The following is a 16,524-nucleotide window of genomic DNA, read 5'->3' on the forward strand; positions in this document are numbered from 1 at the left end:
CAGGGGCTCTTCTAGCCCCCACTCCAACAGGTGCACCCGACTCCGGCCGGGCACCAAACTAAACTGAGGTGCCTTGGCCCGGGGGCGGGGTATAGGAGGGGGACCTAGTGCATCCTGGGAGGCTGAAAGCTTAACTCTTTGGTGCCCTGCGACTGACGTCACACCTATACCCCAAGGTATCCTGTGGATACCCTATGGACCCTGAAGTAGAAATACAGGGGTGTGCCTATAATGAGGTCACTGGGGTGTATAATACAGGGGTGTGCTTATAAAGAGGTCACTGGTGTGTATAGTACAGGGGTGTGCTTATAGTGAGATCACTGGTATGTAATATACAGGGGTGTGCCTATAATGAGGTCACTGGTGTGTATAGTACAGGGGTGTGCTTATAATGAGGTCAATGGTGTGTATAGTACAGGGGTGTGCCTAATAATAGGTCACAGGTGTGTAGAGTACAGGGGTGTGCTTATAATGAGGTCACTGGTGTATATAGTAAAGGGGAGTGCTTATAGTGAGGTCACTGGTATGTAATATACATGGGTGTGCCTATAATGAGGTCACTGGGGTGTATAATACAGGGGTGTGCTTATAATGAGGTCACTGGTGTGTATAGTACAGGGGTGTGCTTATAATGTTGTCACTGGTGTGTATAGTACAGGGGTGTGCTTATTGTGAGGTCACTGGTATGTAATATACAGGGGTGTGCTTATAATGAGGTCACTGGTGTGTATAGTACAGGGGTGTGCTTATAATGAGGTCACTGGTGTGTATAGTATAGGGGTGTGCTTATAATGTTGTCACTGGTGTGTATAGTACAGGGGTGTGCTTATTGTGAGGTCACTGGTATGTAATATACAGGGGTGTGCTTATAATGAGGTCACTGGTGTGTATAGTACAGGGGTGTGCTTATAATGAGGTCACTGGTGTGTATAGTACAGGGGTGTGCTTATAATGATGTCACTGGTGTGTATAGTACAGGGGTGTGCTTATAATGAGGTCACTGGTGTGTATAGTACAGGGGTGTGCTTGTAGTGAGGTCACTGGTGTGTATAGTACAGGGGTGTGCTTATAGTGAGGTCACTGGTGTGTATAGTACAGCGGTGTGCTTGTAGTGAGGTCACTGGTGTGTATAGTACAGGGGTGTGCTTATAGTGAGGTCACTGGTTTGTAATATACAGGGTGTGCTTATAATGAGGTCACTTTTGTGTATAGTACAGGGATGTGCTTATAGTGAGGTCACTGGTTTGTAATATACAGAGTGTGCTTATAATGAGGTCACTGGTGTGTATAGTACAGGGGTGTGCTTGTAGTGAGGTCACTGGTGTGTATAATACAGGGTTGTGCTTATAAAGAGGTCACTGTTGTGTATAGTACAGGGGTGTGCTTATAGTGAGATCACTGGTGTGTAATATACAGGGGTGTGCCTATAATGAGGTCACTGGTGTGTATAGTACAGGGGTGTGCTTATAATGAGGTCACTGGTGTGTATAGTACAGGGGTGTGCCTAATAATAGGTCACTGGTGTGTAGAGTACAGGGGTGTGCTTATAATGAGGTCACTGGTGTATATAGTAAAGGGGTGTGCTTATAGTGAGGTCACTGGTATGTAATATACATGGGTGTGCCTATAATGAGGTCACTGGGGTGTATAATACAGGGGTGTGCTTATAATGAGGTCACTGGTGTGTATAGTACAGGGGTGTGCTTATAATGATGTCACTGGTGTGTATAGTACAGGGGTGTGCTTATAATGAGGTCACTGGTGTGTATAGTACAGGGGTGGGCTTATAATGATGTCACTGGTGTGTATAGTACAGGGGTGTGCTTATAATGAGGTCACTGGTGTGTATAGTACAGTGGTGTGCTTATAGTGAGGTCACTGGTATGTAATATACAGGGGTGTGCCTATAATGAGGTCACTGGTGTGTATAGTACAGGGGTGTGCTTATAATGAGGTCACTGGTGTGTATAGTACAGGGGTGTGCTTATAAATAGGTCACTGGTGTGTATAGTAAAGGGGTGTGCTTTTAATGAGGTCACTGGTGTATATAGTAAAGGGGTGTGCTTAAAATGAGGTCACTGGTGTGTATAGTACAGGGGTGTGCTTATAATGAGGTCACTGGTGTGTATAGTACAGTGGTGTGCTTATAGTGAGGTCACTGGTATGTAATATACAGGGGGTGCCTATAATGAGGTCACTGGGGTGTATAATACAGGGGTGTGCTTATAATGAGGTCACTGGTGTGTATAGTACAGGGGTGTGCTTATAAAGAGGTCACTGGTGTGTATAGTACAGGGGTGTGCTCATAGTGAGGTCACTGGTATGTAATATACAGGGGTGTGCCTATAATGAGGTCACTGGTGTGTATAGTACAGGGGTGTGCTTATAATGAGGTCACTGGTGTGTCTAGTACAGGGGTGTGCTTATAAATAGGTCACTGGTGTGTATAGTAAAGGGGTGTGCTTATACTGGTGTATATAGTAAAGGGGTGTGCTTATAGTGAGGTCACTGGTATGTAATATACAGGGGTGTGCCTATAATGAGGTCACTGGGTGTATAATACAGGGGTGTGCTTATAATGAGGTCACTGGTGTGTATAGTACAGGGGTGTGCTTATAAAGAGGTCACTGGTGTGTATAGTACAGGGGTGTGCTTATAATGAGGTCACTAGGGTGTAAAGTACAGTGGTGTGCTTATAATGAGGTCACTGGTGTGCATAGTACAGGGGTGTGCTTATAGTGAGGTCACTGGTATGTAATATACAGGGGTGTGCCTATAATGAGGTCACTGGTGTGTATAGTACAGGGGTGTGCTTATAATGAGGTCACTGGTGTGTCTAGTACAGGGGTGTGCTTATAAATAGGTCACTGGTGTGTATAGTAAAGGGGTGTGCTTATAATGAGGTCACTGGTGTATATAGTAAAGGGGTTTGCTTATAGTGAGGTCACTGGTATGTAATATACAGGGGTGTGCCTATAATGAGGTCACTGGGGTGTATAATACAGGGGTGTGCTTATAAAAAGGTCACTGGTGTGTATAGTACAGGGGTGTGCTTATAGTGAGATCACTGGTATGTAATATACAGGGGTGTGCCTATAATGAGGTCACTGGTGTGTATAGTACAGGGGTGTGCTTATAATGAGGTCACTGGTGTGTATAGTACAGGGGTGTGCTTATAATGATGTCACTGGTGTGTATAGTACAGGGGTGTGCTTATAATGAGGTCACTGGTGTGTATAGTACAGGGGTGTGCTTGTAGTGAGGTCACTGGTGTGTATAGTACAGGGGTGTGCTTATAGTGAGGTCACTGGTGTGTATAGTACAGCGGTGTGCTTGTAGTGAGGTCACTGGTGTGTATAGTACAGGGGTGTGCTTATAGTGAGGTCACTGGTTTGTAATATACAGGGTGTGCTTATAATGAGGTCACTTTTGTGTATAGTACAGGGATGTGCTTATAGTGAGGTCACTGGTTTGTAATATACAGAGTGTGCTTATAATGAGGTCACTGGTGTGTATAGTACAGGGGTGTGCTTGTAGTGAGGTCACTGGTGTGTATAATACAGGGTTGTGCTTATAAAGAGGTCACTGTTGTGTATAGTACAGGGGTGTGCTTATAGTGAGATCACTGGTGTGTAATATACAGGGGTGTGCCTATAATGAGGTCACTGGTGTGTATAGTACAGGGGTGTGCTTATAATGAGGTCACTGGTGTGTATAGTACAGGGGTGTGCCTAATAATAGGTCACTGGTGTGTAGAGTACAGGGGTGTGCTTATAATGAGGTCACTGGTGTATATAGTAAAGGGGTGTGCTTATAGTGAGGTCACTGGTATGTAATATACATGGGTGTGCCTATAATGAGGTCACTGGGGTGTATAATACAGGGGTGTGCTTATAATGAGGTCACTGGTGTGTATAGTACAGGGGTGTGCTTATAATGATGTCACTGGTGTGTATAGTACAGGGGTGTGCTTATAATGAGGTCACTGGTGTGTATAGTACAGGGGTGGGCTTATAATGATGTCACTGGTGTGTATAGTACAGGGGTGTGCTTATAATGAGGTCACTGGTGTGTATAGTACAGGGGGTGTGCTTATAATGAGGTCACTGGTGTGTATAGTACAGTGGTGTGCTTATAGTGAGGTCACTGGTATGTAATATACAGGGGTGTGCCTATAATGAGGTCACTGGTGTGTATAGTACAGGGGTGTGCTTATAATGAGGTCACTGGTGTGTATAGTACAGGGGTGTGCTTATAAATAGGTCACTGGTGTGTATAGTAAAGGGGTGTGCTTTTAATGAGGTCACTGGTGTATATAGTAAAGGGGTGTGCTTAAAATGAGGTCACTGGTGTGTATAGTACAGGGGTGTGCTTATAATGAGGTCACTGGTGTGTATAGTACAGTGGTGTGCTTATAGTGAGGTCACTGGTATGTAATATACAGGGGGGTGCCTATAATGAGGTCACTGGGGTGTATAATACAGGGGTGTGCTTATAATGAGGTCACTGGTGTGTATAGTACAGGGGTGTGCTTATAAAGAGGTCACTGGTGTGTATAGTACAGGGGTGTGCTCATAGTGAGGTCACTGGTATGTAATATACAGGGGTGTGCCTATAATGAGGTCACTGGTGTGTATAGTACAGGGGTGTGCTTATAATGAGGTCACTGGTGTGTCTAGTACAGGGGTGTGCTTATAAATAGGTCACTGGTGTGTATAGTAAAGGGGTGTGCTTATACTGGTGTATATAGTAAAGGGGTGTGCTTATAGTGAGGTCACTGGTATGTAATATACAGGGGTGTGCCTATAATGAGGTCACTGGGTGTATAATACAGGGGTGTGCTTATAATGAGGTCACTGGTGTGTATAGTACAGGGGTGTGCTTATAAAGAGGTCACTGGTGTGTATAGTACAGGGGTGTGCTTTTAATGAGGTCACTAGGGTGTAAAGTACAGTGGTGTGCTTATAATGAGGTCACTGGTGTGCATAGTACAGGGGTGTGCTTATAGTGAGGTCACTGGTATGTAATATACAGGGGTGTGCCTATAATGAGGTCACTGGTGTGTATAGTACAGGGGTGTGCTTATAATGAGGTCACTGGTGTGTCTAGTACAGGGGTGTGCTTATAAATAGGTCACTGGTGTGTATAGTAAAGGGGTGTGCTTATAATGAGGTCACTGGTGTATATAGTAAAGGGGTTTGCTTATAGTGAGGTCACTGGTATGTAATATACAGGGGTGTGCCTATAATGAGGTCACTGGGGTGTATAATACAGGGGTGTGCTTATAAAGAGGTCACTGGTGTGTATAGTACAGGGGTGTGCTTATAGTGAGATCACTGGTATGTAATATACAGGGGTGTGCCTATAATGAGGTCACTGGTGTGTATAGTACAGGGGTGTGCTTATAATGAGGTCACTGGTGTGTATAGTACAGGGGTGTGCCTAATAATAGGTCACTGGTGTGTAGAGTACAGGGGTGTGCTTATAATGAGGTCACTGGTGTATATAGTAAAGGGGAGTGCTTATAGTGAGGTCACTGGTATGTAATATACATGGGTGTGCCTATAATGAGGTCACTGGGGTGTATAATACAGGGGTGTGCTTATAATGAGGTCACTGGTGTGTATAGTACAGGGGTGTGCTTATAATGTTGTCACTGGTGTGTATAGTACAGGGGTGTGCTTATTGTGAGGTCACTGGTATGTAATATACAGGGGTGTGCTTATAATGAGGTCACTGGTGTGTATAGTACAGGGGTGTGCTTATAATGAGGTCACTGGTGTGTATAGTATAGGGGTGTGCTTATAATGTTGTCACTGGTGTGTATAGTACAGGGGTGTGCTTATTGTGAGGTCACTGGTATGTAATATACAGGGGTGTGCTTATAATGAGGTCACTGGTGTGTATAGTACAGGGGTGTGCTTATAATGAGGTCACTGGTGTGTATAGTACAGGGGTGTGCTTATAATGAGGTCACTGGTGTGTATAGTACAGGGGTGTGCTTATAATGAGGTCACTGGTGTGTATAGTACAGGGGTGTGCTTGTAGTGAGGTCACTGGTGTGTATAGTACAGGGGTGTGCTTATAGTGAGGTCACTGGTGTGTATAGTACAGCGGTGTGCTTGTAGTGAGGTCACTGGTGTGTATAGTACAGGGGTGTGCTTATAGTGAGGTCACTGGTTTGTAATATACAGGGTGTGCTTATAATGAGGTCACTTTTGTGTATAGTACAGGGATGTGCTTATAGTGAGGTCACTGGTTTGTAATATACAGAGTGTGCTTATAATGAGGTCACTGGTGTGTATAGTACAGGGGTGTGCTTGTAGTGAGGTCACTGGTGTGTATAATACAGGGTTGTGCTTATAAAGAGGTCACTGTTGTGTATAGTACAGGGGTGTGCTTATAGTGAGATCACTGGTGTGTAATATACAGGGGTGTGCCTATAATGAGGTCACTGGTGTGTATAGTACAGGGGTGTGCTTATAATGAGGTCACTGGTGTGTATAGTACAGGGGTGTGCCTAATAATAGGTCACTGGTGTGTAGAGTACAGGGGTGTGCTTATAATGAGGTCACTGGTGTATATAGTAAAGGGGTGTGCTTATAGTGAGGTCACTGGTATGTAATATACATGGGTGTGCCTATAATGAGGTCACTGGGGTGTATAATACAGGGGTGTGCTTATAATGAGGTCACTGGTGTGTATAGTACAGGGGTGTGCTTATAATGATGTCACTGGTGTGTATAGTACAGGGGTGTGCTTATAATGAGGTCACTGGTGTGTATAGTACAGGGGTGGGCTTATAATGATGTCACTGGTGTGTATAGTACAGGGGTGTGCTTATAATGAGGTCACTGGTGTGTATAGTACAGTGGTGTGCTTATAGTGAGGTCACTGGTGTATATAGTAAAGGGGTTTGCTTATAGTGAGGTCACTGGTATGTAATATACAGGGGTGTGCCTATAATGAGGTCACTGGGGTGTATAGTACAGGGGTGTGCTTATAATGAGGTCACTGGTGTGTATAGTACAGGGGTGTGCTTATAATGATGTCACTGGTGTGTATAGTACAGGGGTGTGCTTATAATGAGGTCACTGGTGTATATAGTAAAGGGGTTTGCTTATAGTGAGGTCACTGGTATGTAATATACAGGGGTGTGCCTATAATGAGGTCACTGGGGTGTATAATACAGGGGTGTGCTTATAAAAAGGTCACTGGTGTGTATAGTACAGGGGTGTGCTTATAGTGAGATCACTGGTATGTAATATACAGGGGTGTGCCTATAATGAGGTCACTGGTGTGTATAGTACAGGGGTGTGCTTATAATGAGGTCACTGGTGTGTATAGTACAGGGGTGTGCTTATAATGATGTCACTGGTGTGTATAGTACAGGGGTGTGCTTATAATGAGGTCACTGGTGTGTATAGTACAGGGGTGTGCTTGTAGTGAGGTCACTGGTGTGTATAGTACAGGGGTGTGCTTATAGTGAGGTCACTGGTGTGTATAGTACAGCGGTGTGCTTGTAGTGAGGTCACTGGTGTGTATAGTACAGGGGTGTGCTTATAGTGAGGTCACTGGTTTGTAATATACAGGGTGTGCTTATAATGAGGTCACTTTTGTGTATAGTACAGGGATGTGCTTATAGTGAGGTCACTGGTTTGTAATATACAGAGTGTGCTTATAATGAGGTCACTGGTGTGTATAGTACAGGGGTGTGCTTGTAGTGAGGTCACTGGTGTGTATAATACAGGGTTGTGCTTATAAAGAGGTCACTGTTGTGTATAGTACAGGGGTGTGCTTATAGTGAGATCACTGGTGTGTAATATACAGGGGTGTGCCTATAATGAGGTCACTGGTGTGTATAGTACAGGGGTGTGCTTATAATGAGGTCACTGGTGTGTATAGTACAGGGGTGTGCCTAATAATAGGTCACTGGTGTGTAGAGTACAGGGGTGTGCTTATAATGAGGTCACTGGTGTATATAGTAAAGGGGTGTGCTTATAGTGAGGTCACTGGTATGTAATATACATGGGTGTGCCTATAATGAGGTCACTGGGGTGTATAATACAGGGGTGTGCTTATAATGAGGTCACTGGTGTGTATAGTACAGGGGTGTGCTTATAATGATGTCACTGGTGTGTATAGTACAGGGGTGTGCTTATAATGAGGTCACTGGTGTGTATAGTACAGGGGTGGGCTTATAATGATGTCACTGGTGTGTATAGTACAGGGGTGTGCTTATAATGAGGTCACTGGTGTGTATAGTACAGGGGGTGTGCTTATAATGAGGTCACTGGTGTGTATAGTACAGTGGTGTGCTTATAGTGAGGTCACTGGTATGTAATATACAGGGGTGTGCCTATAATGAGGTCACTGGTGTGTATAGTACAGGGGTGTGCTTATAATGAGGTCACTGGTGTGTATAGTACAGGGGTGTGCTTATAAATAGGTCACTGGTGTGTATAGTAAAGGGGTGTGCTTTTAATGAGGTCACTGGTGTATATAGTAAAGGGGTGTGCTTAAAATGAGGTCACTGGTGTGTATAGTACAGGGGTGTGCTTATAATGAGGTCACTGGTGTGTATAGTACAGTGGTGTGCTTATAGTGAGGTCACTGGTATGTAATATACAGGGGGGTGCCTATAATGAGGTCACTGGGGTGTATAATACAGGGGTGTGCTTATAATGAGGTCACTGGTGTGTATAGTACAGGGGTGTGCTTATAAAGAGGTCACTGGTGTGTATAGTACAGGGGTGTGCTCATAGTGAGGTCACTGGTATGTAATATACAGGGGTGTGCCTATAATGAGGTCACTGGTGTGTATAGTACAGGGGTGTGCTTATAATGAGGTCACTGGTGTGTCTAGTACAGGGGTGTGCTTATAAATAGGTCACTGGTGTGTATAGTAAAGGGGTGTGCTTATACTGGTGTATATAGTAAAGGGGTGTGCTTATAGTGAGGTCACTGGTATGTAATATACAGGGGTGTGCCTATAATGAGGTCACTGGGTGTATAATACAGGGGTGTGCTTATAATGAGGTCACTGGTGTGTATAGTACAGGGGTGTGCTTATAAAGAGGTCACTGGTGTGTATAGTACAGGGGTGTGCTTTTAATGAGGTCACTAGGGTGTAAAGTACAGTGGTGTGCTTATAATGAGGTCACTGGTGTGCATAGTACAGGGGTGTGCTTATAGTGAGGTCACTGGTATGTAATATACAGGGGTGTGCCTATAATGAGGTCACTGGTGTGTATAGTACAGGGGTGTGCTTATAATGAGGTCACTGGTGTGTCTAGTACAGGGGTGTGCTTATAAATAGGTCACTGGTGTGTATAGTAAAGGGGTGTGCTTATAATGAGGTCACTGGTGTATATAGTAAAGGGGTTTGCTTATAGTGAGGTCACTGGTATGTAATATACAGGGGTGTGCCTATAATGAGGTCACTGGGGTGTATAATACAGGGGTGTGCTTATAAAGAGGTCACTGGTGTGTATAGTACAGGGGTGTGCTTATAGTGAGATCACTGGTATGTAATATACAGGGGTGTGCCTATAATGAGGTCACTGGTGTGTATAGTACAGGGGTGTGCTTATAATGAGGTCACTGGTGTGTATAGTACAGGGGTGTGCCTAATAATAGGTCACTGGTGTGTAGAGTACAGGGGTGTGCTTATAATGAGGTCACTGGTGTATATAGTAAAGGGGAGTGCTTATAGTGAGGTCACTGGTATGTAATATACATGGGTGTGCCTATAATGAGGTCACTGGGGTGTATAATACAGGGGTGTGCTTATAATGAGGTCACTGGTGTGTATAGTACAGGGGTGTGCTTATAATGTTGTCACTGGTGTGTATAGTACAGGGGTGTGCTTATTGTGAGGTCACTGGTATGTAATATACAGGGGTGTGCTTATAATGAGGTCACTGGTGTGTATAGTACAGGGGTGTGCTTATAATGAGGTCACTGGTGTGTATAGTATAGGGGTGTGCTTATAATGTTGTCACTGGTGTGTATAGTACAGGGGTGTGCTTATTGTGAGGTCACTGGTATGTAATATACAGGGGTGTGCTTATAATGAGGTCACTGGTGTGTATAGTACAGGGGTGTGCTTATAATGAGGTCACTGGTGTGTATAGTACAGGGGTGTGCTTATAATGATGTCACTGGTGTGTATAGTACAGGGGTGTGCTTATAATGAGGTCACTGGTGTGTATAGTACAGGGGTGTGCTTGTAGTGAGGTCACTGGTGTGTATAGTACAGGGGTGTGCTTATAGTGAGGTCACTGGTGTGTATAGTACAGCGGTGTGCTTGTAGTGAGGTCACTGGTGTGTATAGTACAGGGGTGTGCTTATAGTGAGGTCACTGGTTTGTAATATACAGGGTGTGCTTATAATGAGGTCACTTTTGTGTATAGTACAGGGATGTGCTTATAGTGAGGTCACTGGTTTGTAATATACAGAGTGTGCTTATAATGAGGTCACTGGTGTGTATAGTACAGGGGTGTGCTTGTAGTGAGGTCACTGGTGTGTATAATACAGGGTTGTGCTTATAAAGAGGTCACTGTTGTGTATAGTACAGGGGTGTGCTTATAGTGAGATCACTGGTGTGTAATATACAGGGGTGTGCCTATAATGAGGTCACTGGTGTGTATAGTACAGGGGTGTGCTTATAATGAGGTCACTGGTGTGTATAGTACAGGGGTGTGCCTAATAATAGGTCACTGGTGTGTAGAGTACAGGGGTGTGCTTATAATGAGGTCACTGGTGTATATAGTAAAGGGGTGTGCTTATAGTGAGGTCACTGGTATGTAATATACATGGGTGTGCCTATAATGAGGTCACTGGGGTGTATAATACAGGGGTGTGCTTATAATGAGGTCACTGGTGTGTATAGTACAGGGGTGTGCTTATAATGATGTCACTGGTGTGTATAGTACAGGGGTGTGCTTATAATGAGGTCACTGGTGTGTATAGTACAGGGGTGGGCTTATAATGATGTCACTGGTGTGTATAGTACAGGGGTGTGCTTATAATGAGGTCACTGGTGTGTATAGTACAGTGGTGTGCTTATAGTGAGGTCACTGGTATGTAATATACAGGGGTGTGCCTATAATGAGGTCACTGGTGTGTATAGTACAGGGGTGTGCTTATAATGAGGTCACTGGTGTGTATAGTACAGGGGTGTGCTTATAAATAGGTCACTGGTGTGTATAGTAAAGGGGTGTGCTTTTAATGAGGTCACTGGTGTATATAGTAAAGGGGTGTGCTTAAAATGAGGTCACTGGTGTGTATAGTACAGGGGTGTGCTTATAATGAGGTCACTGGTGTGTATAGTACAGTGGTGTGCTTATAGTGAGGTCACTGGTATGTAATATACAGGGGGTGCCTATAATGAGGTCACTGGGGTGTATAATACAGGGGTGTGCTTATAATGAGGTCACTGGTGTGTATAGTACAGGGGTGTGCTTATAAAGAGGTCACTGGTGTGTATAGTACAGGGGTGTGCTCATAGTGAGGTCACTGGTATGTAATATACAGGGGTGTGCCTATAATGAGGTCACTGGTGTGTATAGTACAGGGGTGTGCTTATAATGAGGTCACTGGTGTGTCTAGTACAGGGGTGTGCTTATAAATAGGTCACTGGTGTGTATAGTAAAGGGGTGTGCTTATACTGGTGTATATAGTAAAGGGGTGTGCTTATAGTGAGGTCACTGGTATGTAATATACAGGGGTGTGCCTATAATGAGGTCACTGGGTGTATAATACAGGGGTGTGCTTATAATGAGGTCACTGGTGTGTATAGTACAGGGGTGTGCTTATAAAGAGGTCACTGGTGTGTATAGTACAGGGGTGTGCTTATAATGAGGTCACTAGGGTGTAAAGTACAGTGGTGTGCTTATAATGAGGTCACTGGTGTGCATAGTACAGGGGTGTGCTTATAGTGAGGTCACTGGTATGTAATATACAGGGGTGTGCCTATAATGAGGTCACTGGTGTGTATAGTACAGGGGTGTGCTTATAATGAGGTCACTGGTGTGTCTAGTACAGGGGTGTGCTTATAAATAGGTCACTGGTGTGTATAGTAAAGGGGTGTGCTTATAATGAGGTCACTGGTGTATATAGTAAAGGGGTTTGCTTATAGTGAGGTCACTGGTATGTAATATACAGGGGTGTGCCTATAATGAGGTCACTGGGGTGTATAATACAGGGGTGTGCTTATAAAAAGGTCACTGGTGTGTATAGTACAGGGGTGTGCTTATAGTGAGATCACTGGTATGTAATATACAGGGGTGTGCCTATAATGAGGTCACTGGTGTGTATAGTACAGGGGTGTGCTTATAATGAGGTCACTGGTGTGTATAGTACAGGGGTGTGCTTATAATGATGTCACTGGTGTGTATAGTACAGGGGTGTGCTTATAATGAGGTCACTGGTGTGTATAGTACAGGGGTGTGCTTGTAGTGAGGTCACTGGTGTGTATAGTACAGGGGTGTGCTTATAGTGAGGTCACTGGTGTGTATAGTACAGCGGTGTGCTTGTAGTGAGGTCACTGGTGTGTATAGTACAGGGGTGTGCTTATAGTGAGGTCACTGGTTTGTAATATACAGGGTGTGCTTATAATGAGGTCACTTTTGTGTATAGTACAGGGATGTGCTTATAGTGAGGTCACTGGTTTGTAATATACAGAGTGTGCTTATAATGAGGTCACTGGTGTGTATAGTACAGGGGTGTGCTTGTAGTGAGGTCACTGGTGTGTATAATACAGGGTTGTGCTTATAAAGAGGTCACTGTTGTGTATAGTACAGGGGTGTGCTTATAGTGAGATCACTGGTGTGTAATATACAGGGGTGTGCCTATAATGAGGTCACTGGTGTGTATAGTACAGGGGTGTGCTTATAATGAGGTCACTGGTGTGTATAGTACAGGGGTGTGCCTAATAATAGGTCACTGGTGTGTAGAGTACAGGGGTGTGCTTATAATGAGGTCACTGGTGTATATAGTAAAGGGGTGTGCTTATAGTGAGGTCACTGGTATGTAATATACATGGGTGTGCCTATAATGAGGTCACTGGGGTGTATAATACAGGGGTGTGCTTATAATGAGGTCACTGGTGTGTATAGTACAGGGGTGTGCTTATAATGATGTCACTGGTGTGTATAGTACAGGGGTGTGCTTATAATGAGGTCACTGGTGTGTATAGTACAGGGGTGGGCTTATAATGATGTCACTGGTGTGTATAGTACAGGGGTGTGCTTATAATGAGGTCACTGGTGTGTATAGTACAGGGGGTGTGCTTATAATGAGGTCACTGGTGTGTATAGTACAGTGGTGTGCTTATAGTGAGGTCACTGGTATGTAATATACAGGGGTGTGCCTATAATGAGGTCACTGGTGTGTATAGTACAGGGGTGTGCTTATAATGAGGTCACTGGTGTGTATAGTACAGGGGTGTGCTTATAAATAGGTCACTGGTGTGTATAGTAAAGGGGTGTGCTTTTAATGAGGTCACTGGTGTATATAGTAAAGGGGTGTGCTTAAAATGAGGTCACTGGTGTGTATAGTACAGGGGTGTGCTTATAATGAGGTCACTGGTGTGTATAGTACAGTGGTGTGCTTATAGTGAGGTCACTGGTATGTAATATACAGGGGGGTGCCTATAATGAGGTCACTGGGGTGTATAATACAGGGGTGTGCTTATAATGAGGTCACTGGTGTGTATAGTACAGGGGTGTGCTTATAAAGAGGTCACTGGTGTGTATAGTACAGGGGTGTGCTCATAGTGAGGTCACTGGTATGTAATATACAGGGGTGTGCCTATAATGAGGTCACTGGTGTGTATAGTACAGGGGTGTGCTTATAATGAGGTCACTGGTGTGTCTAGTACAGGGGTGTGCTTATAAATAGGTCACTGGTGTGTATAGTAAAGGGGTGTGCTTATACTGGTGTATATAGTAAAGGGGTGTGCTTATAGTGAGGTCACTGGTATGTAATATACAGGGGTGTGCCTATAATGAGGTCACTGGGTGTATAATACAGGGGTGTGCTTATAATGAGGTCACTGGTGTGTATAGTACAGGGGTGTGCTTATAAAGAGGTCACTGGTGTGTATAGTACAGGGGTGTGCTTTTAATGAGGTCACTAGGGTGTAAAGTACAGTGGTGTGCTTATAATGAGGTCACTGGTGTGCATAGTACAGGGGTGTGCTTATAGTGAGGTCACTGGTATGTAATATACAGGGGTGTGCCTATAATGAGGTCACTGGTGTGTATAGTACAGGGGTGTGCTTATAATGAGGTCACTGGTGTGTCTAGTACAGGGGTGTGCTTATAAATAGGTCACTGGTGTGTATAGTAAAGGGGTGTGCTTATAATGAGGTCACTGGTGTATATAGTAAAGGGGTTTGCTTATAGTGAGGTCACTGGTATGTAATATACAGGGGTGTGCCTATAATGAGGTCACTGGGGTGTATAATACAGGGGTGTGCTTATAAAGAGGTCACTGGTGTGTATAGTACAGGGGTGTGCTTATAGTGAGATCACTGGTATGTAATATACAGGGGTGTGCCTATAATGAGGTCACTGGTGTGTATAGTACAGGGGTGTGCTTATAATGAGGTCACTGGTGTGTATAGTACAGGGGTGTGCCTAATAATAGGTCACTGGTGTGTAGAGTACAGGGGTGTGCTTATAATGAGGTCACTGGTGTATATAGTAAAGGGGAGTGCTTATAGTGAGGTCACTGGTATGTAATATACATGGGTGTGCCTATAATGAGGTCACTGGGGTGTATAATACAGGGGTGTGCTTATAATGAGGTCACTAGTGTGTATAGTACAGGGGTGTGCTTATAATGTTGTCACTGGTGTGTATAGTACAGGGGTGTGCTTATTGTGAGGTCACTGGTACGTAATATACAGGGGTGTGCTTATAATGAGGTCACTGGTGTGTATAGTACAGGGGTGTGCTTATAATGAGGTCACTGGTGTGTATAGTACAGGGGTGTGCTTATAATGTTGTCACTGGTGTGTATAGTACAGGGGTGTGCTTATTGTGAGGTCACTGGTATGTAATATACAGGGGTGTGCTTATAATGAGGTCACTGGTGTGTATAGTACAGGGGTGTGCTTATAATGAGGTCACTGGTGTGTATAGTACAGGGTTGTGCTTATAATGAGGTCACAGGTGTGTATAGTACAGGGGTGTGCTTATAATTATGTCACTGGTGTGTATAGTACAGGGGTGTGCTTATAATGAGGTCACTGGTGTGTATAGTACAGGGGTGTGCTTGTAGTGAGGTCACTGGTGTGTATAGTATAGGGGTGTGCTTATAGTGAGGTCAGTGGTGTGTATAGTACAGCGGTGTGCTTGTAGTGAGGTCACTGGTGTGTATAGTACAGGGGTGTGCTTATAGTGAGGTCACTGGTTTGTAATATACAGAGTGTGCTTATAATGAGGTCACTGGTGTGTATAATACAGGGGTGTGCTTGTAGTGAGGTCACTGGTGTGTATAGTACAGGGGTGTGCTTATAGTGAGGTCACTGGTTTGTAATATACAGGGTGTGCTTATAATGATGTCACTGGTGTGTATAGTACAGGGGTGTGCTTATAATGATGTCACTGGTGTGTATAGTACAGGGGTGTGCTTATAATGAGGTCACTGGTGTGTGTAGTACAGGGGTGTGCTTATAATGATGTCACTGGTGTGTATAGTACAGGGGTGTGCTTGTACTGAGGTCACTGTTGTGTATAGTACAGGGGTGTGCTTATAGTGAGGTCACTGGTGTGTATTGTACAGGGGTGTGCTTGTAGTGAGGTCACTGGTGTGTATAGTACAGGGGTGTGCTTATAGTGAGGTCACTGGTTTGTAATATACAGGGTGTGCTTATAATGAGGTCACTGGTGTGTAAAGACCAGGGGTGTGCTTATGATGTCACTGTCTCTCATAACAGGTGTTGGGCTTCACTAAAATGCAAATAATTAATTTATTGTAAACTGTTGATTAAAAATATATGGTTCCAACTCACAGGTCTATTTCTATGGATATTTCCAAACTAGCGGTAGCAGTGAAAAGATGGAGTGTAACCTGGAGCTGCCAGGAAAGGACATGTGCAATTACAGGGACCTCATCTCCGGGGACACGTGGCAGTGTGTGCGACCACGCAAGCTTTCGTGTGACTCCTGGGTCTATCACTCTATGGGTGGATACCGCACGGTGACTAATAAACTGGAGGATGCTCTGCTGAGTGGGTGAGTGAGACTTTCTGTTAGAAATCAGTTGCCCAGATTGGTCTGATAGAAAATGGCTGGAAGAGAGAAACCTGCCAACATCAATACTCATGGACACACAGGTGCTGCACTTTGAAGTTACAGTAATTGCTAGGCAATATATAACATATATTATAGGCGATGGAAAGAAACCTCACTAAAAATATAGTTAAAGACGTTCTACTGTAGGGAGAACATCTGTAACATCTTTTAAGGTTTGTCAAATATAAAAAAAACAGATATTTCCTAGGCCGGCAGA

The 16,524-nt window shown here is 44.2% G+C and overlaps 1 pseudogene across 1 annotated transcript in view; it reads left to right on the forward strand.

Annotated features, from left to right (window-relative positions):
• The window catches only part of LOC148507431 (NXPE family member 3-like), a 50,678-nt pseudogene that overhangs the window by 11,022 nt on the left and 23,132 nt on the right, over positions 1 to 16,524 (forward strand). Inside the window, exon 2 of the transcript XR_015869719.1 lies at positions 16,027 to 16,247. The product of XR_015869719.1 is annotated as an NXPE family member 3-like (transcript). The remainder of the gene's footprint in view (positions 1 to 16,026; positions 16,248 to 16,524) is intronic.

The sequence above is a fragment of the Taudactylus pleione genome, unplaced genomic scaffold (genome assembly GCF_031769625.1).
Source record: "Taudactylus pleione unplaced genomic scaffold, aTauple2 ptg000393l, whole genome shotgun sequence".
NCBI lineage: Eukaryota > Metazoa > Chordata > Amphibia > Anura > Myobatrachidae > Taudactylus > Taudactylus pleione.